Genomic DNA, 26371 nt, shown 5'->3' on the forward strand with positions numbered 1-26371 from the left:
ACTTACATAATCATCTAGAAATTTAAGGCCTTACACCATTTGTAAACATCCTTCAATTGCTTCCTTATTGAGGTATAAGATGCTTTTCAGCTTCAGAAGTTTTTCAAATGACACCTCAATCAGCTCTAGTAGAGAATGCTTGCATATGCTCTTCATATCTGCTTGAGCTTTGAAATTATCCTTCATCTTGCTCTTGACATCATAACAGTGTAAAAAATATTATCGAATACATTCTTCTCGATATGCATGATGTCAAGATTACGATGGATCAAATTTGGTGGACTAGTAGGATAATTCTCAGAAGATGCTTCGTTTCACCTAGTTATGAGTTGTACCGAACCCCTGAGGCTTCTGTTTATCAAATTCAATACTAAACGAAACTTCATCCAATTGGAATATCCTTTGAAACACTTCCATACAACTGAGGTGCTAGGCGCCTAGCCTTTCTTTATCTTATTCTTCCTAAAACTATCCTGCTGCTTTCAAAAAGGATGATGCTCGGAAAGGAATTGATCATGTCAATCCAAGCAGCAGGGCTTACAACCATGCTCAAGCTGAAATAATTTTGTATTCTCTATGCAGTAGGGATATGCTAGCTTCCCATGAGTGCTCCATCCTGATAGCATCCCACAAGTAAAAAAATCACTAATGGTCCACATCGATGCAATCTTCGTTTACAAATTTTTGCTTCTTCGATGCATCAAAAGTATGAATGCCATCAAACCATAATAATTTCGCTCATTAACAAGTGCCTTAGATATACATCAATACTTCTACTAGGATATCATGGTCCAAGAATGACTAATATAAGAAAGATGTTATGTTCTTTCATGCATATCCCAGGTGACAGATTGTATGGAGTGATAAAGACTGACCAACATGAATAAGGGCCGTTATATGATCGAATGGTATAAAACCATCCGTAGATAAATCCAGCCAGATATTGCATGATTCTTAAGCAAATAAAGGATGGCAAACATCAAATTACTTCCATACCTCACTGTCTGATGGATGACACATCATATTGGGGTGCTGCATCATCCTTCTCTGTGCCATCTCATCTATCTGATAGTACTCTTGGACAAGTAGAGCTCTGAAGTCTGGGAGTGAGGAAAAGGTATCAAAGAATCTTATATAGTATCCTTTGATTCCTACCCTCTATCTTGGCTTAAATCAGCTTACACTATATACGTCGCATGAGCTCTTCTGTTGGTTCTCCGTACAGAAAAGCATGCAACTATTATGGCATGCATATATCTTTTCATATCCCATGCCCAATCCTTTCTCCATTTTTTTTGAAGCATAGAAGCTCTCAATAAGCTTCTCATCCTTCGATAGTATTTTTTTATTATTGCTATCATCCTATCGTAATAATTGACCGTCATATTAAACTCGACCTTCAAGTTAACAATTCTGATGTAGTTGATAGTACAATGTGTATTTCACATCTTGACCATAGTAGTCATCAGCATCATTCAGCATATGGTAGAAATCATCGCTGTCAGCTTTTAGATCATCCTCCACATCTCATTAAATTCAAGACCAATCGCATCTATAACTATATCCACCATTCTATCTATATCCATGTCCTACTTGATTTAACCCTTGCAACTTTCTCACGTATCTCCATGCAGGTATCAATGCTTATACTTGGGCATAAATCCACTCTTATATAAATAGATAGTAATTATATCCCTATCAAATATTCTCTATTGCTACATCTGTTATAAGAGCAATGAGTCTATCTTTGATGTAAGAGTGCAATATTTTCAAAAATAAAAACACAGAAGTACTCTACACCCTCCCTATATTAGTAGAAATCTCTCTGTCGACTACTTGACAGTCCATCTAACTACGGTCCATGACAGACTATCTAAGACTTCTACATACACATAAATACAAGGCAATTGCTAAATACTATTTATCATTCAAAATGGCTTACATAGTAAATACATCCTATTATCAACCAATAGGTAAAGATAGGTTCTATCCCATTCAAAAATATATTAATTTTATAATTCATTACAGTAATCAAATGATATGCAACAGAGATCGAAAGAAATTTTAGCAATATTTTTCCTTAGCTCTCTCGTGTAGGGGAGCAAAAGGAGAATGCTGTCTAAAATTTCTTTCGAACCTTCAGCATACCATTCGATTACTGTAATGACCTATAGAATTACTTGCATTTTTCAAACTGTCTATAGTGGATAATCAATTAATAAATGTACATAATTCTTTTATCTATACAAAAATAAATAAATGTACGGATACATGAGAATATATACATCAATTAACAAACAGGTCTATCACTCCATGCAATGCAAATTTTATTAAAATTAATACATAATTAATGCTGTCCGCACCTTTCATCGGCTTAAGCGCATTGGGCGTGCGAGGGCTAGATGCCTTGGATGCCAGCTGTGACCCGAGGCCCAGACACATAGGACATGCCTAGGCCCCATGTTTGCAATGCTGTCCGATATCTTCCCTCAATCCGAGCACTCTACATATCTCGACCCAAATCCCATGCATCTAATTAATTAATTAATTATCTAACTAATTAATTAAATTAATATTTAATTTAGTGATGGTACTAGCCATCACGTCACTAATAGTAGACAACATTAGCCATCACTAATGTCATTGTCAATACTCACAGGAATACTCACAGACATGCTGATGCGAGGTGGATCATGGGGCAAGACTAGGATAGCTGGCTTAGGGCCACAGGTTGGGGGTAGTGGGGCTGGGGTGGGGGCCGTGGGGTTGGGGTAGGGGCTTGGGGGCCGATGAGTTGGGCCATGGGTTGGTGGTCGTAGGGCTAGGGCAGGGATGCGGGAGGTGACGGGGCTGGGGCAGGGGCATGGGGGGTGGGGCCATAGCAGGTGGCAGGGCCGGGCGAGGCTGCGGAGGGTGGTGGGGCCACAGGGCAGGGGCTGCGAGGCTGGCAAGGTTGGCTTGGGGTCGGACCGATGTGGGGATGAGGCCGACGAGGTTGCAGCGGCCACGAGATGTGAGAGAGGAGGGTTGGGGGGGTGAGAACATCAGAGAAGGGCATTGGGGGGAGGGAACGGGAGAGAATGAGTGGGGAGGAAAAAATTTTTCAATTTTAGAAAAGGCCGACTATTAGCGACGACAAACTTGCCATCGTTAATATCATCAATGAGGATATTAGCGATGAAAATTTTTATCTTTAAAAATAAAAATCCATCATTAATACTTTTATCAAGTTTTTAAAATATTTTTTTTTCAAAATTATTAGCAACATCACTAATACTATCGCTAATACTATCACTAACTTCATTACTAATAAGTAAGAAAAATTTTTTATTAGCTATGGAATCAGCCTGTGCTAAAATAATTTTTGGTCACTAATAGCTCTATTAGCGACAACAACATTGCCATCGCTAAAAATTATCGCTAATAACCTCTCAACACCTTCACAAATATCTACATATGATATAATTTTAGAATTTAAAGTTCATCTTTATCATTCATTATTTAAATAATTATTATTAGAGTATCATCATAAAAAAATATCTCGATCTAACAGTCCTAGCTATATCGATCAATAAAATTTAATTTCGATGACTATGAATAATTGGATAATGATCTGGTAGATAGAGATCATCGATAGATTCAAAATCTTATAACGATAATTTTGATGATATTTATAGTATACTATCAAAATTTTACTTAAATCAGACATCATTATCATGATCAATTTAATACAAATAATTTTAATCATTAAATAAAAAATAAGTGATCAAAAGATCAAATGACGTCTTATTAAGGTAATTTTTTAGATAAATGATCTTTGCTACTGCTTTAATCATTTGTACGGTGATGATCGTAAAATCTAAATTATACATATATGAACCATCTAGTTTTAGCAGATCTTACAAAAGCCCAAGTATAATTATTTAAAGATTTGAAGAATGAGTATCAACAGAGATATATTTTTGGATCATTCATATACGCATATTTTAAATTTTATGATCACCATCATACAAATGATCAAAATAGTAGCAAGAATCATTTATCTAAAAAATCATCTTATAATCGGATGCTATTTGATCTTTTAATCACTCATTTTTTATTTAATAATTCAAATAATTTTGTGCTAAATTGACAATGATAATGATGTCTGATTGAAGTAAAATTTTAATAGTATGCTACAAATATTATCAAGATCATCATTGTAAATTTTTGGATCCATCGATTTCTATCTATTAGATCATCATGCAGTCATTCGTGATCGTTGAAATCGAATTTTATTGATCGACATAGCTAGGACTATCAGATCGAGGTGATTTACTGTGATGATATTCTATCGATAATTATTTAGATAATGAATGATGAACATAGACTTTAAATTATAAAATTTTATCATATTTAGAAAAAATATAAAAATAATTATATTCTGCATTGAGTATTTGCAATGGCAACTACCATCGCTAATACTCTTCCTACCCTCACTAATAAATTTAATAATAATTTTATTATTTTTTATGATGATGAATACCATCTCTAATAGTGCCATAGCTAATGATTATTAGAGACAGCAATTACCATCGCTAATACTCTTTTCATCATCACCAATAATTTTACTAAATAATTTTTTTATTTTTTATGATGGCAAATGGTATTGTTAATGATTATTTGAGACGATAATTGTAGTTTGCTAATGTTCTTTTCATCATCTCTAATAATTATAATAAATCATTTTTTTTCCTTTTTTACGATGGTGAATGTCATCTCTAATAGTACTATTAGTAATGATTATTAGCGACAGCAATGCTAATATTCTTTTTGCCATCTCTAATAATTTTAATAAATAAATTTTTTATTTTATGATGGTAAATGCTGTCTCTAATAGTGCCATCGCTAATATCATTTACACTGTCGATAAAATTAATATTAGCAATGGTGAAAATATCATCTCTAATAGCTATCGGTAAAATAATTATTAGCCATGGAATCATTGCTGTCGCTAATAGACATATTAGTGATAGCAAAAATACCATCGTTAATAGCTGTCACTAATACCTTAATTTTTTATCTTGGTGGATGTGTGTAGCCCATTGATTATGGCACTCCATGTCTATTAGCGATGGCAAAAATACCATCACTAATGGCCATCGCTAATATCTTAATTTTTATAGTGGTAGGTGTGTGTGGCCTATTAATTATGGCACTCCATATATCATAATCAAGAGCTTGTATAAATATGCACATGCGAGCCTTCTAATAGATATAATTTAATCCATTGAAAAGAGGTAGCCTATTTGTGGATTGCCCTTCGGCAAGTGAGCCTCCCACTTGAGTTATCATGATCTTTTTCTCTAGATCGTGAGATCAATAATTAGTAGAGAACCAAGGCTCTGATATCAATTGTTATCTAGCTAAACAACCTAAGGAGTGGGTGAATTAGGTTGTTAAAACTTTTTCTAATTTAAACTAATGTGTGTAGTGCAAAAATATAAGTAAGCTAAAAATGCAGTGAACAAATAAGCTGAAAATAGCTGCAAAAAAAGTAAAAGATCACACACACAAAAACACAGTCAATTTATAGTGGTTCGATGCACCTTAAATACCTATATCTATTCTCTAAGCTATCCCTTGGAAATTTTTACTATAATCAATCTGATTATAGCGTGTTTGTTTTTATCGAGCTCACAAACAAAATCCAATTGATTTTATTTCAGGTCAACCAATCAAAATCTTTACAAGCCTTGAACCAAAGCTCTCCCAAGCTAATCCTAATTTGGTACAAGTTCAGCACTTTAAGTTTCAGCCCCTACTGAAACTAATACAGCAATTTTGAATTAGACAAATAGAACAACAATAAAAATCCTGATGATGGTTGGATTATTGTCGTTGATGCTCTCTTTTGAGGAAGCTTTGAATGCTAGTAGTGAATGCTCTTTCTCCTCTTTGAATGCACTTAGAAAAGTTAAGAGAATATTGATTGAAAGTTGGTGGACACTCTTGAGATCAATTGAATACTCAAAGTGCTCTTTTACTCATGAACATTTCCTTTGCTTTTGTTCCTTACCTTTTCTTTTATCTCTTATCCATTTCCTCCAGGCTCTGATTGATTTGTACTTGTTTCTAGCTATTTATGATCATTGGAGGTAGAAAATAGCCGTTGGAAGCTTTTTTTAGATGAAAATTAGTATCTACAGAAGTAGTCGTTAAGGCTGGCGGATAGCATCGAGTCGGTTCAAACAGTATTTTTCAAAATTTTATCGTTCTATTTGATTGAGAAAGCTAGCTCAGTACTACTTTCGAGCTGGCTCGAACTATATTTCTAAAAAATTCATATTCTATTTTTCTGAGAGAGTTAGCTCGAATCTATCCTCGAGCTTGCTCGACTAGCAGTCTTCAAAATTCTTTCTTTTGTCAACATGAGAGAGCTAATCTGATTTTAATTTTGAGCTGGCTCAAATGTCAAAATTGAGATATACCTTCTCTATCACCTTGAGAGAGCCAGCATGGATCTATCTCGAGTTGACTTGGTTATGTGCCAAGCTAAAATAAAGAGGACATACTGTGCCAGAGCTGGCTCAATTTTTTAAGTGAGTTGGCTCGAATACATTGAGCTGGTTTTCTTGTGCCAATGCTTTTCAAACTTAGTTTCTCTTCACTTAAATGATCTTCAATTATGTCAGAAGTCTTTTAATGATCTTTTTCTTCTACAAAAATATTCTTTGACAAACTTTGAAAGATATTAGTATAAAAATATGTTCTAATATTTTGTGATCATCAAAATCATTCTTGGAGGCAACATAATTATTGATTTTGTTATTTATAATCTAGACCTAAACTTTTTTTTTTTTTTTGCATAGATTGCTCATATGTTATGTGCCTTTATAACTTGAACCTTTTAAATGTATACTTTAATGTATTATCATAATTATTGGAGGGGATGGACCGTGCCATCAACCAAATGTTTAGAACAAGGATGAAACTTTGAAATTTTAATTGCAAGGAACATTAATTGCATGTGACCATGGACTACTAGTAACTAACCTGCATCTACATAACTTTTGAGACACAATGAGCTTTTATTGAAATGCATGACCACCATAATGATAAGTCAACCAAGAACTTAATAAAAGCTCAACAATATATCATCAAGTACTATCAAACTAATTTTGTTAATGTATCAATGTTCCTGAAAGAAGCTTTCAGCTTCTCATTGAAAAAATATCATGATATGCCTAACTTTCCCAAAGTAAAAGGCATATATTCTGAAATGGTATACAATTTGTCACTTTACTAAAATTGTTGAGAAATTCTTTAGTGTTAAGCAGCAATTAAGACTTAAAATAACTACATCAGTCAAATTATCTACTAATGTAAAGAGTAATAGAGTTTAACATATTAAAAAGATGACCTATGTGGAATCAGGTAATAATACATACAGTATTACAGAACTAAGGCTAGGAAATTGACATGAAATTTAACATAAGTTTTTAGTAGTTCTAGGCACATGTGATGAACATGAAAGGATTACATGACCACAACAATTAATGAACACTCAAAATATTACTCCAACATATTTTAATATAGCATAAATGATCAAATTTTCTAAGAATCTTTATTCAATCACATTTAATCCAATTAAACATAGCACAACTTAATCAAATTTAACCATATCTTTGCAAATAAATATTACAAAAAAATAATTAAAAAAAGGGCTAACGGTATAGGACAAGAAAGTCAGATGAAGAGGGAGAGAGCGGGCCAGTCAGAGGAGCGGGGAACATCGGGAGCATGGTGGGGCCAGATGGGGAGTATGATGGGGTCAAATGGGGGTTGGACCAAGATAAATGTGGTCAAATGGGGGCTGGACCAAGATAAATGGGGTTGGATGGAAGTTGAAGGGTGAAGATCCAATGACAAAAGCAAGGTGGGGCCGAAGGGCATGGATCGGACGAGAAGTGGGGCTAGATGCAAAGAAGAAGGTTGGAGAGAAGGGGAACAAGGAAGGACTACGGTAGAGAAAAGGCAAAACAGAAATCATGGCTTCAAGACATGATTTCATGTGAAGTCATGATTTCATAATGTTGTACCATCCTAGTGCAACGTGGCTGGGGGGATGTGCAGTGTGGAGGTTGAAATCATGACTTGAAGCCACAATTTCACCATTGGATGGCAATCCCAAAAATAAGTTGGCGATCGAGGTATTTTTGAAAATTTATATTAAAAAATAATATTTAAAAAAAATCCATTCCCCAATGGCATTTTTCGTGTTCAGATTTCAATATGGGTCGGAGGTGTCTTTCATGCCAAAGAAGGATTCATTTTCCTTTGTGCCAATCCACCATTAGATCATCCACACTTTCGCACCATGCAGTTGATGGATGAAGTGTTCAAAATGCTTTGAGATCTATGCAATGGATGATCTAATAATGGATTTGGGTGAAGGAAGATGAATCCTTCCTTTTTGAGAAAGATATAATCCAATCAATTGAGTATTACCACAGCTCTATTCTATTCCCTGCTGGTACTCCAACAAGTTCGGGTTGTATCTTTCTTATGAAAAGATGATCAATCTTCTTTCGTAATATCGATCGTTGGATCATATTTTGCATAGATTTCTAAACAATTCAAACTCTTTCATTCATTTGCATGCATAGATCTCGAAGCAATCATTTTGTGCTCTAGTGTGAAAGATGCAATCTAGGGACTGGTACAAGACGAAGGCTAGATAAATGAAAATAGCACCTCATTTGGAACTAATGTGAAGGGGGTTTATCCCTATTGAAACATTGGATAATAGTCAAATGTAGAAATCTGTGTCTGTAGTCTTGCTTATTCCCAAGTTTTGGTCAACACAACCTTATTCTGGATAAATAGGGTGTAGTATGTGTTATATATGGAATAAAAAATTCTAAAATTTTTGATCATTTTTGACTATTTCAAATATTTAGTATATATTAAATACTTAAGTTATTATGATTTCTTGTTTAAAATTTTGACTCTTTTTTTTGACCATTGGAGGAGATTTATTGGACTGATTTTATTTGGATGGTAGTGGGTTTTAATAGACCTGTATGGGGGTTACACCATTGGATGCTTATAAAATGAGCTCCCAACTTTAAAGTAGCTCAAGAATAAGGAGCTACTTCCTCCTCCACTCTCTTAACTATATTCTCTCTCTTTTTCATCTTTTTATCTAGATGACTTCTGATCAATTATGAGTTTATTGAGGATCCATCAGAGTCATAGCACCTCTAGTAGATCGGGTTTGTTGTATCTTAGAGAAAAATTAAGTCTGAAGCCCGTACTGAAAAGAGGGTGATCGAAATTTCTCTAAAGGTCAATGCCTAGCATGCCTTGGATCTTGTTACACTACTGATCGAACTGTTTTGCAGTGCTTTGATAATAAGATTTTACCACTTTTTTATCCTTTAATTCTAATATTCTTTAGAGAAATTATAGGTCCCATTTTATCCTATGGCTCCTATTGAGGATAATTCTCTCCAACCTAAGAAATTTATTGGCCACTTCTTTAAAAGGTAGCAAAGCTGAATGATGTACTAGCTTACTACATTAAACCTCTATTGTGTGGTCACGGAGGATAGTCCTGTTATAGTAGAAGGTTCTATCCACTAGAACCAAGAGTCATACTTGATCAAGTTTCTTCGTGATGACTATATCTGTCATGGACACATTTTAAGCTGTCTATTCGATCCTCTTTATAATGTTTTCATCAACACAAGGACCTTAAAAGAACTTTGGGAGACTTTAGAAAAAAAAATATAGAAAAGAAGGTGTAGAATTAGAAAAATATATTGTTGATCAATATTTTGATTATAAAATGGTTGATAGTCATCCAATTCTTGAGTAAGTTCATGAACTACAGAATCTTGCTCAAGGGATCATTGCCAAGGGAATTCAGCTTGATGAACGGCTATAAGTTCCTACTATTATTGATAAGCTTCCCCCTTCAAGAAAGAATTTTCAACTCTTTCTCAAATATAAGAGAGAAGATATGAGTCTAGATGATCTAATGGTTTCTATTCAAATAAAGGAAAAACATAGGTCTCTAGATACAAAAACCTCGAAGGATGACATGGTTGTTGAAACCAATATCATCGAAAAATAAAATAAATATAAAAATAAAAAGAAGAACCAAAATCCACCTAAACTTAAGATCCAAAAGGAGAAAAGGATATGTTTTGTCTGTAGCAAACTAGGGCACTTTGCAAAACAATGCTGCCACACGAAGGATAAGATGAAGGGTTATACTCAAGCACCTACCGCTTGGCAAGCTCAAGCCAACATTATGACATTCAATCTAAGTCAGATTGATGATAGGTTTGTAACCTTGTACTCAAATTAATGTGGCCATTTTCTCCCACCGAATGATAGATTGATATGGGTACAAATGTACACATAAGTTCTAAATGCTCTCTCTTGGTGACCTATCAGGATATAGAACTTGGGAGAGTAACTATGGATAATGGTATGGTTGCCCAAGTGCTGGGAGAAGGAAGGAAGGACCTCAAATTCACTTTTGAAAAAAATCTTTTGCTTGCACAATGTACAACACATGCTTGATGTGCAGAAGAACTTGTTAGTGGACCATTATTGATCCAGTTAGGTTATAAATTGGTCTTTGAGTCAAATAAAGTTCTAGTTCTAAAGGATCAAGAATTTATTGGAAAGGATTTATGTATTAGGTGGACTCTTTAAATTTAATGTAACTCTTGATTTTCATGCATTAAATAAAAATGGTTCTTCTTTTACTTATAACGTTATGCATGATAATTGTTGCATTAAGGCTCTGGTGGGAGCTAATGTGGCCGAAGATGGAGGATGGTCCGAATGCTGGGATGCTAACTGGGACCTGCAAAAGAAGTCCGCACTTGCTAGAGGTTCTTTGACAGGGGACCCTCTGATACTTAGTCAACTAGAGCCAGAGAACAGTGAAAAGGAGAGGAAGAGTATGAGTCTTAGTATTCTCTTTTGCATACCTTGAGGGTCCTCTCACTGTTCGTTTATGTAGAGGTGGAGTTGTAGGCCATTACATGGTTGGTAGGCTAGATTACAACTTAATAGGCCGTTAGGATAGAAAATCTATAAATCGAAGGTTGTTAGTCATGGGTAGTGGGCACATTTTAACGAAGATTCTTTGTGACGGCCCATATGACTGAATAGGCTGGTGACTTGAGGTTAGCACACAACCAAAGCCTTGATTTGGATATATCCTCATCAGTGTCGATCGTGGAAAGATCATCTTGCATCATCAGCGAGGTCCCGACCTTGAGGTCGGTAGGCATGCAAGCCAGGGATTTGATGGGAGCCGACAAGATTATTCCCTTTTGACTTTTCATGGCAGTCTTGTAGTTATTAACAGCATGCTAATGTCCTTGGCAGGTGGCCGAGGATAATGTCCAACAAAGTTGTCCACTCTATTATCAGGATATCTAGGTGACATTCATCATTGGGAGTCTACCTCGGTACTTCAATCGATCCCAAGAAGGATGTCCGAGGATGAATCTCGAGGATAGTGACTAAGGTAGCATAATCCTATAATACTTGCCCCCTACTTTAAAGTCCAAGGCATTTATCTTAGACAAAGGGAGTGGTAGTCCTTGACATATGTCTGACTTAGTGAATCCTAGTTGTTTGGTTTGCATCACTTCATGAAATCATGCCTTAATTATTCAGGAGGATTCGATGCTTTGTGGATCTTGGAGCACTTATGATGAGTGAGCAGCTTGAGGCAGATCATTATTTCAGCTTCGAAGATTAGGGATCGATAGTCGTAGTTCAACCATGCATAAAAAATTATGAATAGATTTGATCCTGCAATCTCTTACTAGTTTATATGGGTAGTTTATAGTAAACTACCATATGAATCAGATCGATTGCATTTTGTTAAATTATTGAATATTTTGATGACTACTGATGAGATCTTAAAGAGTTCAAAGGACAAAGTTCTCGCTATGGAGTGGCTTCTACTTTCAAGAGAAGGTCTACTTGGAAGAAGAAGAAGTCCATGAAGAAATATAAGTAAGAGAGCAAGGCAAAGAAGAAAGCTCCTAAGTAGGCTGCTGACTCTATGATATTGATAGTCATTAAAAAGAACTATCATGTATACCTAAAAAGCCTAAAAAAAAGAAAGAGAATATACCTTCAGAGGGTATGTTGGATCTGCTCGATATTGGTATTTAAGCGATAGTGAGTGCCATAGGATCTAAGAGATCTAGAGATGAGATAAATCCAAAGTATAGATGGCACCTCAGGTTTGGTTTATTAGAGAGGATAGAATAAATAAATTAGAATGGCATGAGCTTTTAGGCTCGTCGACTCTCGAGTCATTTTCAAATTATAAATTCTACCTTTAAGGATAAATGGCCAAACTACCCTTTATAGAACATAGGGTGAGGACAACTGAAATACTTGACCTGATACACATTGATGTGTGTAGCCCATTTGATGTGCAAGCTAGGGTGGTTATCTTTACTTCGTTACTTTTTATCGATGAATTTTTACGATATGAGTATGTGTGTGAGATACAAATATGAAGTTTTGAAAAGTTTAAAGAATTTAGATATAAGATAAGAAGCAAACAAGAAATTCTTTAAGATTTTTCGATAAGATCGAGGAGATGTATACCTTAGTAGGAGTTTCTAACCCATCTATTTCTAACCTATCTCCAGAAAAATGATATAGTTTCATATTGGACTCTTCCTAATGTGCCTCAATTCAATAGGATGTCGGAGAGGAAGGAAGGGATCTTATTTGATATGGTCTAATCCATGATGAACATCACTAATCTTTCTTTATTTTTTTAGGGATAAGCTTTACTACTGAATAGTTTTCTCTAAATCTATTCCTATCATACCATATGAGATGTGGCATGATAAAGATATCTGACCTATGTCAAGTGACAACAGATAGATAAGTTAGAGGTTAGGACTATAAGAGTTTGTTTCTAAGATATCTTAAAGAGTTTAGGGGATACTACTTTTACTTTCCAAAGAATCATAATGTGATTGTGTCCCAACATGTTATATTCTTGGAGAAATAGTTTATCCAAGATAAAAATAGTGGGAGAAAATTTGAGCTTAAAGAAAAAATTTCTAAAGAGCAATGAGTCATAGAATCTATATAATCTATTTATAATTGAGCCCGTACATATAGTACCTCCTTCACCTAGTAGGTTGAGTAGTATCTCTCATCCTACTGAAAAATATTTAGGTATTCTAATGGAGAAAGTAAAGAAAATATTCTTCTTGGGAGATAGAAAATATAGAGATGATCCCAAAACTACTATGAGTCGATGTTAGACACCAACTCCGAGAAGTGATTGAACGTAATAAAGTCAAAAGTTGACTTGATGCATTCTAACCAAATTTGATCCTCAGTAAATCCATCAGCAGGTGTGGTATCTATTGAATTCAAATGGATCTACAAAAAGGAAGAGATGGAAAGGTAAAGACTTTTAAAGCAAGCATCTCGAAATCGGAATACTAAATATGATCAAATGATTTGATCTCATTAAGAATGAGGAGGAAATCTATATTTATACGAAGGTCAGTGGGAGATTGTTACATTTCTTGTACTGTACATGGATTTTCATCCTCCTGATTGAAAATTTTATTTCTATACTAATTTTAGTTAGAATATGGTTGTCTAAAGAAATTCTCCATAAGAGACCTTTGGAAAATATCCTATATAAGTCTATGAGATAGATATAGGTCTATTAGATTTAATAGGATGCTAGTTTCATAAAATGTGTACATAGAGGAGGTGCTGAAGGAGTTCAGAATGAAAAATCTTAAAAAGAGTTTTTTACCCCTTGGGCATGGAATTAATCTCTCTAAGATGTATGGGACACATCTATGGTGATATAGTACATAAACAAGATCCCTTATGCTTCAACTAGTGAGAGCCTCATATATGCTATACTATATACATGATCTAATATATTTTTACTGTGAGTGTCATGAGCAAATATCAATTAAATTCAAACTGAGAGTACTGGATAGTTGTGAAAATATTTTTAGATACTTGAAAAGCACTTAGGATATGTTTATGATTTTTGATGAGATTCAAAGTTGATCGTAGAAGGATATATTGAATCAGACTTTATGTCTGATATTGATGGTAGAGAGTCTACATCAAAAAAGATATTGTCTTATGCAATGTAGATTCGCTAAATTGGAAGAGTTCCAAATAACTGATTGTTGTAAATTTATAGAAGCCGTGTATGTCGCTACTTATAAGGTAACTAGAGAAGCCTTCTGGTTAAAAGGATTTATTGCAGAACTAGATGTAATGTCATCAAATGGCATAACACTATACTACGATAACATAGGTACTATTGCTTTAGCTAAGGAGCCTAAGTCTTACCAAAATTTTTAGTACATAAGAATGATAATTATTCGTGACTATTTCTAAAAGTAAGACTTCGAGAATCAGAGCAGATCCCATGAAAATATGGTAGATCCACAGGCTAAACCATCTCACCATAAAGGACCAAAGCACATCTTGAGAAGATGGGGCTTAGGTCTATGGCAGATTGACTTAAGTGTAAGTGGAAGATTATTAGATGTATGTCCTAGAAGTCAATCGGACTGAAATATTAATTTTTTAAAGATATAATTATATTTTTGATCTAATTATTTAGGATAGTTAATTTTCATTCATGTAGTATATGTGTTCATAAATCATCTAAGGAATTAATAAGATCATGACATATATTCTCAAGAGTTAAGAATTTAAGGTACTTATCATTGGTGGTTAATTCTTAAATTACTTTCGATCAATGGATCATCACAGGGATGGTAATTGATCTAGTTAAATTGGTGCACGGATCACTTTTCTTTGGATAGATGAGTCTCGAGTCTACAGTATAGAGACACTAAAGCGAGAGTGCAGGTGTTTGTTAGAGAACAAAAATACTGAGCGTGACCAACATGTGAAGTCACCTAGATATCTACTCACTTATCAATGACTTTCTCAATGATATAGTAGTGTGAATGATTCTTTAACCTGCAATACCTGCTATTCACAATGAGGCTGCTGTAATTTGATTATACTATAACTCAGTCTCTTAGCCATACAAAGCCTTAAGGTATATGTTAGCTGCAATAGGTTCATTGTAGGAATAGAATGTACATCTAGATAGGATTTATCAATCTTAGTAGAAAGGGAGAGGTCCTATGTAATTTAAGAAACAAAGTTCAGAAGACCTTGGTTAGGGCAGAGTGAATGATAGAAAGGTGCTTCCATAGATTTCACAAAAGAAATCAAGTCGAGTAAATCTTACATATGACAGACGATGGGATCTGACAAATTTTTTATAATCTCCATCTTATCGAAACTTATGATAGAGAAAGTAAATCATATGGTAACTATACCTAGAGGTTTATTCTTTCCATTCTGCTGGATTGTCACTACATACTACTAGGTATCATTGATAGATTGTGAGACCAATAAAAATTATTTTAATGATCAATAATTCTTAATTGATGAGTTGGAATTATTGCAATCCATTAAAAAAAATTTCAATAATATTTTAATGGAGAATAAAATATATCTTACTATCAAATAGAATAGAACCTATGGGATCACACACAAAAGGGATCCTAACTGATTGGATTGTTGAATTATGATTTTAAATCATAAAAAGATTTAATTATCAATATGATTGATGATTGGACTAATATATAAAAGTTACATGAAGAATTTGCTAAGAGTTAATAAGTTGTAGGAGAATTTAATTGCAATTATTGCTAAATTATTTGATTTGATCAAATAATTGAATTGAGTTCTAGTCAAATTAAATCAGATTTAATTTGATTAGATTTAGTCTGAGTTTGACTCAGATTGAGTTTCATAAGTCTAAAAGATTTAGACTTAATCAGATTTTGATTTAAGAAAAAAATCAAACTACTTTGGACCTTATCTGTAAAAGATGTTTTACTAACAGAAGGACTCTTCCCTTAAAATATGGTGCCTCATCCTAGATCACATGCTAAAAGAGTTTTGTGTGTGGAGTTTAGTTAGTGCAAGAAATTGGCGTGGAGTTAGGTGCAAAAGGAAGGATGGGGTGGCACAAGAGTCCAAGAAGCCTTGGACTCTTAACAGATCCTAACAACCCTAGTTGTTTTCATTTAAATAAGAGATAAGAAAAGGGGCACCGGTGATATGGATGTTGGCATGAGAAATAAGCGGGGAGGAGGTCATGCATGAGAGAATTTTAGCACACAAAAGAAAGGAAGAAAGAAGGGGGCACTCCATAAGATGGATGCCTCACCCTTCCTCTCTCTTGCTGTCTTCCTATGTCCATGAGATGGACGTGAGACCTTTATTCCTCTTTCTATTCCACACGTCCAAGAGTTGGACACCCTCTTTCTCTTGGTCCAAGAGTTGGATGCCTTCGTTATCTCCTTCTCTTCTATATTTAATCCAAGAGTTGAATGGAAAGAAAAGAAAAGAAGTTTGATCTCTTATACTTTTTTTTTAGATCTTCTTCCTCTTAAGAAGAGGAAAGAAAAAGAAAATTAGATTAGATCGATTTCTTGATCCTCCTATAGATCTCTTAGATTTTCTTCAGAAAAGAATCAAAAGAAAAAAATATTCGACAATCTAAGAAGTGATCTCTGTAAGAAAGCTAGCACCCTGGTGTGATCATGATCTCCTCATCAGATCAACATCGTGTGGATATCTGTAGAGCTCAGATACTTGTGCGACTTCTAAGGACCTCAAAGACATCTATGGATCATCAGATCATGACTTCAACAGATGTTAAAGATATACACGGATCATCAAATCATGGTGAAGATCTACCTACGTAAAGATAAAAATTAGATATTTATTTTTGCATATATCTTAATCTTATATATATGATGATGTCTAATTTTATATTAAGATATGATCTCTATGCATGCTTGATTAGATTAGATCTAATTAATAATTTATTTTAACATCGTTCTGACATAAGGTTGTCCTAGCATAACGTTGATATGTTATATTGCATGATTGTCCTAGAATGATGTTGAAAAAGTTTTTAAAATTTTTTTCTTCTATGTGTTTTAAAATTTTTGAAATTTTTGCATGCATAATGGTCGCCATGTGATGTGTTTTCTAAAAATAGAGATTTGGGTTCAATTAAATATGGGTCAAGGCTTGGATCAATTTGGGCTAAGGTCACATGCACCCAAATGAGTTTGGATGCATCAGGTGTGTGACATCTAAGTCTAGTCTAAATAATCTATTTTGACTTGATCTTGGACAAGTCAATAGGATCCACATACAATGGTTTTTTGAATAAAACCCTAGGTGCCACATGAGAGAGCAAATGGGGAAACTTTGGGGCACCACCTCTAGGGTTTTTGAAACCCTGGCCATCCAAGGTAAGATGGAAAATTTTTGGCTGATTTAGAGGGGATGGCAATATTGGGACTCCATCTCTAAGAGTCTTAGCTGTTAGGGGCTTTTTCAATGAGATTAATCAAAGAATTGCCATCATATGGCGACACATATACATGCAAAAATTTTAAAAATTATGCAGTGAAAATAAAAGATTTCATATCTAAACTTTTTAAATCTAATTAGATCTAATCTGATCTAGCATGCATAGAGATCATATCTCATATCCAAAAATTATTACATATACAAGATCAAGATCTAATTTATTAAAAATCTAAAATTTACCTTTGCATGGATAGATTTTTACCATGATCTAAAATTCGTGAATGTCTTTTGAGGTTTCTTGAAGCCGCACATATGTCTAGCCTCTACAGATATCCACACAGTGCTGATCTTGATCTGAAAAATTCAAAACCATTGGGGTGCGAGCTCTCTTGCAGATCTCTTTCACTTCAAACTGATTCTAGCCTTCTTCTTTCTTTTCTTCTCAAGAAACCATGAAGAAGATGATGAACGAGAGGGTAGAAAAGGGAGGAAGAATAGGATCTTCCTTTTGGGTGGAACCAAGAAGAGGAGAAGCTCTTCTTTTGGGTGGTAAGATGAGGAGAGAAAGGGTGATGAAAAATCAATCTCTTCATGCTCAGATCTGCCCCTTATTTATAACCCCATGCCCCACCTTTATCCAGGTTTGAAGTTTTGAATCCAATTCAAATCTTAAAAAATAGATAAGGATAGAGAGATAAGGGAGAAAGGAGAAAGACTCTTTGGGATGCATGTCCCAACCCTGGGTCATGCATCCCAACACTTGGACGCACCCTCTTTGGCATGTGGGATGAGAGAGGGTCCCAGTCCAACTAGGATCTCAACTCCTAATCCTAATCTTCTTTGGTTCAAAATCAAATTTAATTAGATTTAATCAAATCCTCATTTGACTAGGACTAGACCCAATTAGAACCAAATTAAATCCAATTTAATTTGTATCAAGCCCAATATTTAACTAAATGATCAAATTAAATAATTAACGATTAATTTAGCAATAATTACTAATTATTCTTCCATAATTGAGTAATCTATAGCAAATCCTCTGTTGCAACTTTTACAACTTCGCCCAATCATCAATCAAATTGATAATTATGTCCATCTACGAATCAAATTCGTAATTCAGTTATTTAATCAAGTTAAAATTCTTTTGCATGTAATCTTATAGGTTCTATTCTATCTGACAGTGAGATATACTATGATCTTTATTAACAGTATCATTGAAACTCCTTTCAATAGATCGAAATAATTTCAATTCATCCAATAAGAATTATTGACTTTCAATAAATTCTCATAGATCCCATAATCCATTAATGATGTTTAGTAGTATGTAGTGGCAATCCAGCAGAATAGAAAAGTTTGAACTTTTAAATGAGTCTCGATGAGATAGAGATTATAGAAAACTCATCAAACCCTATCATCTATCATATGTAAAATTTAATTTGCTGAGTTCGAGTTGTGATGTCTCATGAAATTTTTTTTTTCATTAATCACATTATCGTGGCTATGGTCTTAAGAACTTAGCTTTATAAATCACATAGGATTTCTTAACTATTAAGATCAATAGATCCTATCTAAATGTGCACCCTACTTCTACAGTAAACCTACTGCAACCAACATACACCCCAAGGACCCATATGACTAGGAGAACAAGAAAATATGGTGTCAAACTGTAGCAATCTCACTATGAATAGTCGAAGCACTGCAAATCAAAGAACTATTTATACAACTATAACATTGAAAAAGTCACTGATGAGTAAGTATACATCCAAGTAACTTCTTGTATGGTCACATTCTGTACTGTTATTCTCTAACAACCACTTGCATTCTCGCTCAGTGTCATACATATAGACTCAAGGCTTGTCTATCTAAATGAAAACGATCTGTGTACCAACCTCACTGGATCAATCACCCCCTGTGATGATCCATCGGTCGGAAGTATTTTAGAAATTAACCATCAATGACACGTATCTCAAATTATCAACTCTTGAGAATATGTGTCATCATGGGCATATAACATAAGAATAGTATAAAATATTATCTAATTTTATTAATAAATAAATGAGTCAAGTATAAATTTATGTCCTAAAATAATATAATGTGTCAGCCAGATTGGCTTCTAGAGTCTATATATAATAATCTCCTACTTGCACTAAAGCCAATCTGTCATATATTTAAGTTTCATCTTTTTAAGATAGGCTTCAGTCTTCTGCTGGCAAGCGGCTTAGTTAGTGGGTTTGCTATATTGTCGATGGAGTCTACTCTCTGTACCTCGATGTATTTCTTTTTGAAGTAGTAGTGAATGATATAAAATTGCTACTCGATGTGCTTGAACTTTTGATGAGATCTGGACTCCTTAGCAAGAGCTATGGTGCCGTTATTATCACAGTATAATATGATGGCATCTGATATTATAACATCCAATTCTGCAATAAACTTTTTGTACCAGAAGATTTTCTTTGTAGCTTCTGATGCAGTGATATACTCAATTTTCATAGTTGAGTCTATAATGATCGGTTGCTTGGAATTTATATAATTTATCGAACCATCATTGTATAAAAATATAAAACCTGACATAGACTTTCTATCATCTGTATTAGGTATAAAGTCTAAGTCTATGTATCCTTCAACTCGCAACTCAAATCCTCCTCCAAAGATCAAGAACAAATCCTTAGTCCTTCTCAAGTATTTAAGGATGTTCTTCATAGCTATCTAGTATTACTCATCTTGATTCAATTGATATCTGCTCATGATACTCATAGCAAGAGCTATATCAAGTCATGTACATAACATGGCATACATAAGGCTCCCTATAATTAAAGCATAAGGGATCTTGCTCATTCATTGAATCTCCACAGATGTGTTTGGACATATCTTTTTGGAGAGATGAATGCCATGCTTATGGGGTAAAAGTTTTCTCTTAAAATTTTCCATATTGAACCTCTTCAACACTTCTTCTATGTATATTTTTTGTAAAAAACTAAGTATCCTCTTAGATCTATCTCTATGGATCTTTATTCTGAGAATATAGGATAACTCTCCTAAGTCTTTCATGAAGAATTTTTTGAAAAGTCAACTTTTGACCGAAGTCAGCATGAAAATATCATTTTCAATAAGGAGGATTCGTCCACATACAATACAAAGAATGTAACAGCACTCCCACTGATTTTTTTGAAGACACAAAGTTTCTCTTCATTTTTTATGAAATCAAATGATTTGATTGCATTGTTAAAATGTGTATTCCAACTCTGAGATACTTGCTTTAATTCATATATAGATCTATGCAGCTTGTAAACTTTGTGATCTTCATTACCGGAAGTAAAATCTAAAGGCTACTCCATATAGATATCTTCCTCAAGATATCCATTCAGGATGTAGTTTTCATATCCATTTGCCATATTTAATAATCATAATAAGCTATAATAGCAAGTAGTGTGTGGATGAATTTCAATATGACTACAGATGAAAAAGTATCCTGATAGTCAATGCCTTCGCATTGACTATAATCTCTCACCATGAGCCTAGCTTTATAAGGCTCTACCTTTCCATCCATATCTATTTTTCTTTTATAGATCTATTTACATCAAATAGGTACTATACCCTCTGATGGATCGACTAAGATCCATACTTGGTTCGAATGTATGGAGTCAATTTCTGACTTCATAGTATTCAACCACTTCTCAGAGTTAATGTCTGACATCACCTCATTATAGATTTTAGGATCATCTCCATATTTTTTATCTCCTATGAGCAATATTTTTTCTACATCCTCTGTGATTATACCTATGTATCTTTTAGGAGGACAGAAGATCCTACTAAATCTTTGAGGTGGTGGAGGTACTACTTCTACTGGCTTAGTTCGATTAGGTTCTAATTGGTCTATGATCCGCTGTTCTTCAGAGACTTTTTTTTCAAGCTCAATTTGTCTCCCACTACCTCCATCTTGGATAAATTATTTTTTTAAGAATGTGGCATGTCGGCTCATAATTATATTATGATCATCTGAGAAGTAAAAATAATATCTTAATGACTCTTTAGGATATCCTATAAAATGACCTTTTGTAGATCTAGCCTCTAACTTGTCTACCTATTATCTTTTGATATAGACTGGACATCTCCAAATATTGAGATAGCCAAGACTTGCTTTCCTACTATGCCGCATTTCATATGGTGTAGTAGGAATAGACTTAGAGGGTACTCTATTTAACAAATAAATTACAGAAAGTAAAGCATGTCTTCAAAAAAATAAAGATAAATCAGTGAAGCTCATCATAAATCGGACCATATCTAATAGGATTGTGTTCCTCCTTTTTGATATCCCATTGAGTTGAGGTGTATCAGAAGGTGTCCATTGTGAAACTATGTCATTTTCTTTGAGATAATCTCGAAATTTTCTACTAAGATATTCTCCTCCTCGATCTAATCAGAGAACTTTAAGAGATTTTTTGATTTATTTTTTAACTTCACATCTAAATTCTTTAAACTTTTTAAAAGCTTCAGATTTATGTCTCATAAGGTACATATTTCCATACCATAAGTAATCATCAGTAAAGATAATAAAGTTGAGATAACTGCCTCTGAGCAGCACATCGAATAGACCACATACATCTATATGTATCAGAATAAGTATCTCAGTGGCCCTCTTCCCATATCCCATAAAGGATAATTTGACTATTTTTCTTGAAGATAGGATTCACAAACTGGATATGACTCAAAATTTAATGAGCTAAGGACCCCATCCCTTTTCAATTTATTTTTCTATCCTCTCCAATATGATCAAGTCTAAGGTACCACATATATCTTTATTTTATTTCATTCCTAGATCTCTTAGATCCTATTGCACTCACTATCTGCTCGAATATGTTCATAGGTACATCAACATGTAAATAGTAGAGACTATCAATTAAAAAATCATGTACAATCAATTTATTTATGAAATAAATGGAACAGTAGTCTTTATTGAAATTAAAATTATTTTCATCCTATGCTAGTACAGATATAGAAATCAAATTTTTACTAACAGTAGGTATATAGTAACAATCTCTAAGAACTAAATTGAATTTGGATGATAATCATAGAGGATAGATGCCAATGGCTATTACAGTAACTTTTGCTCCATTGCTGATCCGAAGGATCATTTCATCTTTCCTCAGTCCTCTACTTTTTATTAGATCCTGTATTGAAGTACATAAGTGAGCACTAGAATCAGAGTCTATGACCCAACTAGGAGTAGAGAAAACTATTAGATTTGATTCAATTACGAGCAGATCTGATATACCTTTAGAAGGTGTGTCATCCTTCTTTTTCTTTAAGCTCTCTAGGTATGTAGGATAGTTCCTCTTCTAATGGCCGTCAACATTACAATGAAAATATTTTTCTTTGCCAGCTACTTTCTTGAGAGTGTCTCTCTTTAGCTTATTCTCCTGCTTTTGCTTCTTCACAGGCTTCTACTTCTCTTCCAAATAAACTTTTTCTTGGATGTAGATACCCACTCTACAACAAGAACAGTATCCTTTGAACTTTTCAAGATCCCCTCAATGATCACCAACATGTTCAATAATTTAGATAAAGTGCTATCGATCTTATTCATATGGTAGTTTACTACAAACTGTCTATATGAACTAGAAAGGGATTGTAGTATCAAAGCCACTTGCAATTCCTTATGCATAGTCATACCAAGCTTTTCAAGCTCTTTTAGATTTTTAATCATTATTAGACAATAATCATGGATCGACTGTCCTTCGTACATCTTAGTGTTGAAGAGTCTCTTGGATACTTTATAATATGCAGTCTCGCTCTGCTCACCATATAACTCTTGCAGATGAGTTATCACAGCCCTAGCAATCTTCATGCCCTCATATTGGTGTTAGAGTTAATTAGACATCGATGCTAAGATATAGTATCTAACCTTATTGTCATCATTCGTCCATTTGACAAATGCTGTTTATTGTTCAATAGTTCCAAGAAGATTAGCTATATCATAGATCAAGATATCCCTATGCTACGAGCCTATCCGACTACTGATCAAAGGGTAGCACATGAAAAATGGTCAGATGATGATAATAAGATCCAATGCTGTGTTGGTATCCATATTGAATGAACTCCAATGACTGTATAAGGACATGAAAACTATCAAGGCCATGCTTGGTCATCTCAAGGAGTTGCATGGTGAAACGAAAAGGTCAGAACACTATGAAGTGTCCAAGAGACTCTTCAAGGCAAAGATATATGAAGAACAATCTGTCCAAGATCATTCTTTGATAATGCTCAAAGATTTTAAGGTGCTTGAGAAGCTCAAATTAGTCATAGATAAGAAATTATAAGTTGATTTGATCTTTCAATCCCTTTCTAACTCATATGGGTAGTTTATAGTAAACTATCATATGAATAAAATTGACTGCACTAAGGTTGAACTATTATACTACTGGTTACTACCAAAGAGATCTTGAAGAGTTCAAGGAGCATTATTCTTTCTATGGAGTGGACTTTATCATCCAAGAGAAAATCTACTTGAAAAAAGAAGAAACCCATCAAGAAGCAAGAGAATGAGAACAGGCCAAAGAAGGAAGCTTCTAAGAAGAAGGCCGTAGATAAGAAAAAGTATTTTCATTATAACTTTGATGGCCATTGGAAGAGGAACTGTCCTGTCTGTTGGAAAATATGTCCCAAAAGTCAATCGTTAACTTGTCGACGGTTGAGCAACCTTATATTATAATTGATTTGTTAATAAATAAAATATATTTTTATCATTTTCATCACAAGTTTTCATCTTCTAATGAACTCCGTTGTTGTGATGAAGTCCTTAGGACTATTTAGATTCGATAAAGACAGGATTTATCGATTAGTCCTTGGTATAGTCTCACAATGGACTCCATCTAGAACACCTAAACTCAACGAGATTTCAGAATGAAAAAATCAGATCCTATTAGATATGGTTTAGTCCATGATGACCTTCATTGATCTTTCTTTATTTCTTTGGGAACATACTTTGCTCACCACTAATTATCTAACGAATAAAGTTTCCTCTAAGTCTATTCCTACCACACCATATGAAATGTAGTATGGTAAGAAACTAAGTCTTGGTCATCTCAGGATTTGAAGATGTCTAAGGGATGCCCGATCCATGTCAAATGATAATAGATGGACAAGTTAGAAGCAAGGTCCATAAGAGCTCGCTTGATAGGGTATCCAAAAGAATCTCTAAGATACTACTTTTACTTTCCAAAGAATCACAATATGATTATGAGCCAAAATATTATTTTTTTTAAAAAAAAGTTTATCCAAGATGGAAGTAGTAGGAGGCAAATTGGACTCGAAGAGAGAATCTTTGAAGAGCAATGAGTCATGGAACCCATTGAACCTATTCAAACTGAGCTAATACATATAGCTCCTCCACCTCAAGGATCAAGTAGAATTTTTTATCCTCTTGAAAGATACTTAGATATTATTTCAGAGAAAGTAAAAAAATATTTTTTATAAAAAATAAAAAATATAGAGATGATCCCAGAACCTACGATGAGGCAATGTTAGACATCAATTTCAAAAAATAGTTGGAAGCCATGAAGTTAGAAATTGACTCAATGCACTCCAACCAAGTCTGAAACTTAGTAGATCCATCAGAAGGTATAGTACCTCTTGGATGTAAATAAATTTATAAGAGAAAGATAAGTTCGGATAGAAAGTTAGAGACTTTTAAGGAAAGGCTTGTGGCTAAAGATTATAGTCAACGTGAAAATATTCACTGTCAAGACACCTTTTCATCGATGGCCATGCTGAAGTCCATTCAAAATTTGCTTCCAATTACAATATCTTATAATTATGAGATATGACAGATGAACATAAAAAATTATTTTCTAAATAGATATCTTGAGAAAGATATCTATATAGAGTAGCTTTTGGATTTCACTTCCAGTGATAGAGATTACAAGGTCTGCAAGCTACAAAAATCTATATATGGACTCAAGCAAGCATCTCGAAGTTGAAACACTCATTTCAATAATACAATCAAATCATTTGATTTCATCAAGAATAAGAAAGAAATGTGTGTTTTTAAAAAGGTAGTAGGAGTGCTATCACATTCCTCATATTGTACATGGATGACATCCTCCTAATTGAGAATGATACTCTCATGATGATTCAATTAAGATTTGATTGTCAAAAGAGTTTTCTATGAAAGACCTTGGAGAAGTATCCTATATTTTGGAGATAAAAATCTATAGAGATAGATCTAAATAGATGCTAGATCTATCATAGAAGCTGTATATAGAGAAAATGTAAAAAAAATTAGCATGAAAAACTTCAAAAGGAGACTTCTATCCTTCAGATATAGAGTTCATCACTCTAAGAAGATGCTCCTTAACACATCTGAAGAGAGACAATGCATGACCAAGATCCCTTATATTTCAGCTATAGGAAGCTTCATGTATGCCATATTATGTACACACCTGATATAGCTGATGCGGTGAGTATCATAAGCAGATATTAATCGAATCCAGGTGAGGAATACTGGATTGATGTAAAGAACATTCTTAAGTACTTAAGCTGGACTAAAGAAATGTTCTTGATCTTTGAAGGAGGCGAGGTAAGGGTATAGGGATACATAGACTCAGACTTTTTATTTGATGTTGATGATAGAAAGTCTATATTAGGATACATGTTCTATTGCAATGATGGTGTGGTAAATTAAAAGAGTTCCAAACAACTGATCATTGCAAATTCTACCATAGAGGCCAAGTACATCGCCACTTCTAAGGCTGCTAAGGAAGCCTTCTGGTACAAAAAGTTTATTGTGGAGCTGGATATTATATCATCAGATGTCATACTACTCTACTGCGATAACAATAGTGCCATAACTCTGGCTAAGAAATCCAGATCTCACTAGAGATCCAAGCACATAAAACATCGATTCCACTTAATTCACGAATATCTC

The sequence above is a fragment of the Elaeis guineensis genome, chromosome 11 (genome assembly GCF_000442705.2).
Source record: "Elaeis guineensis isolate ETL-2024a chromosome 11, EG11, whole genome shotgun sequence".
NCBI classification, from domain to species: Eukaryota; Viridiplantae; Streptophyta; class Magnoliopsida; order Arecales; family Arecaceae; genus Elaeis; species Elaeis guineensis.